Below are 2,466 nucleotides of genomic sequence, written 5' to 3'. Positions count from 1 at the left end.
AACCCTAACAAATTGAACTAACTGAAACCTAAACTGTGTTAATCAAACTAAACCAAAAATCGAACTGGAACATAAAATAACCAAGAGACCGGCCTTGCTGTTGTTGTGGGCCACCTAGCTGGCTGATGATTCTGATTATCAGAACCGATCATCGAATTCTCCCAACCACGGTGACCCACATACCCAAAAATTAAAAGCATCTAATGATTGGATTTTAGTAGATCTAGATTTTAAACTTTCAATGTAAAAGAGAAGTAGCAGAAAAACTTATCAAAAAAACATCGGAGTCATTTTTGTCTTCGTCTCTGGCCTTTGTCTTCTTCTTTGCCATCGGTGATGATGACGGATGGTGGAGGGAGAGAGAAGAGATGAAGACGAAGAACCTTCGGCTAGTGCTTGATCTACGAAGCATCGAAGAGCCTTCGTCTTCGCCATCGGCAATGACAAGGGATGGTGGAGGGAGAGAGAAGGGACGAAGACATAAGGCAGTGCCACCGGCCAGATCTGTGAAGACTCAAACTCGAAGAGAAGAAAAGATGAAATGCCGAGAGAAAGATAGAGAGAGAGAAGAACGAAGAGAAGTATAGACATGGCCCATGGGGCGTCGCGCCCGCGTGAGGGGGGTGGCCAATTCGGTTCGTGCAAGAGGGTGTGGCATGTTTGGTTCGCCAAAGGGGTTTTCCATTCTATTCAGTTAGTTTAGTTTAACCAAACGTTTGCTCACCCTTATCAGCGATGGCGGAGTGAGCTACAGTGGTGGCTGGTGACAGCTGTGTGTAGAAGCGACTGTCGTGCGTGAAGAAAAAGGAGGAAGAAGAAAAGAAATAAAAAGAAAAATAAAAATAAAATAAAATAAAATAAAGAAAAAGGAAATAAGAAAAATTTGAAAAAAGGAAAATAAAGGAGAAAAATAGGAAAAGCTTCCGAAAAATTCTAGAAATTGAAAAAATTAATTTGGGGCTAGAGAAGCATGCTCGAAACTAGAAAATTATCCGGATACGCGTTTCGATGTCAGGGCAAGTATACTGAGGAAGCCTGAGAGGCTAAGTCAATATGACTGATTTTTCTCAGAAATTATTTTATGAATTATGGTGGTGGAAAAATTGGAAAAATGTTTAAGCAATTATTTAGTGTGGAATTATTGAGGAAAAATAGGAAGAAATAGAGAAAAATTTTAGGAAAATTAGAAAAAATAGAATATTGATATTCTTGAATAAATATGATGGCCAGGGTACGTTGAGCTTCCGAATTTAATACATTAGAAGTCTGGCATGAGAATCAAAATATTCTGAGATATGTTCTAGGTAAGTGATTCAACCCAAAACTCGATTTTATGTAAGTGGTTTTATCATATTGTCATATCTTGTCATGCTGTGCACCATGAAAATTGCATACACATGTTATGTTGATGAGAAATGCATATAGTCATTAGTGAAGTTTCTTTGTTATGCATTGTATGTTTATTTGGTGACACGAAAAATCGATAGTCTATCAGGGATGTTATATTACATCCCAACGTTGGGAGAGAGATTGCCTTGGAAGAGAGGTGGTGAAATGATGGTTGGAATGCTATTCCAACATGGATCTTGATGAATGTTTTTGCCTTGGAAAGAAGGTTGGAAAATGGTAATGAATGTCCCGGCCTCGGAAGGGAGGTTGGGAAATGGTGATAGTAAAGGGTTTCTTCCTGGTAACTAAAGGAAGGTGAAGAGATGATGTTATTATTGCATTTTGCATTCATGCTCAAATCATGTTTATTATGAATCCCTTACTTAGATGATTCAATATCTAACTTGGGTTATGCTTGTAATACCCAGTATTTAATATCAAGGGTATTTTAAGAGACTAAGGGGTCAAAATGAAATTTACCATAGTTTCGGGGCAAAGTGCAATATCCAAAACATAAATGAAAGGTGAGGGTCTATGTCAAAGCAAGAAAATGAAGGTAAAATTTCCCAAATAAGAGATATTCGACAAAATCAAGAGTTTCGCGAAGGTTTGAGACCAAAAACACGCAATTTGGGGCATTTGGGCAAAAATGCATATGTAACGCCCCGTTTTCCCACAACGTGCATTACCTCGAGATTTCGGGAACATTTTTTTTTTTTTTTCAACATCATACACATGACATAAGTTTCCCGATATACATACCCTCATTATAATTATTTCCTGACAATCCCATTTATACCTTCTTAGCATATCAAAATTTAAAATTAATAGACTAAGACAGGTATTATCAATCACATCAACGGAAGCAAGATCGAAACCTCAATGATATATAACTGACAATTTCCTTTTACAGATAATAACCGAATCGATGTTTCACATGAAAATATCAAAATATTACATAACCTCTGAACATCGCTACGAAAACTAAACATAGCAGCTACATCTCGATGATATTCTTTCCCTTGGCGCCACTATTTTCACCTAGAACGTTTGAATATTCTAGGGACAAAGTCCAAA

The sequence above is a fragment of the Diospyros lotus genome, chromosome 15 (genome assembly GCF_014633365.1).
Source record: "Diospyros lotus cultivar Yz01 chromosome 15, ASM1463336v1, whole genome shotgun sequence".
Taxonomy (NCBI): Eukaryota; Viridiplantae; Streptophyta; class Magnoliopsida; order Ericales; family Ebenaceae; genus Diospyros; species Diospyros lotus.
Note: the sequence above shows the minus strand (reverse complement) of the source record.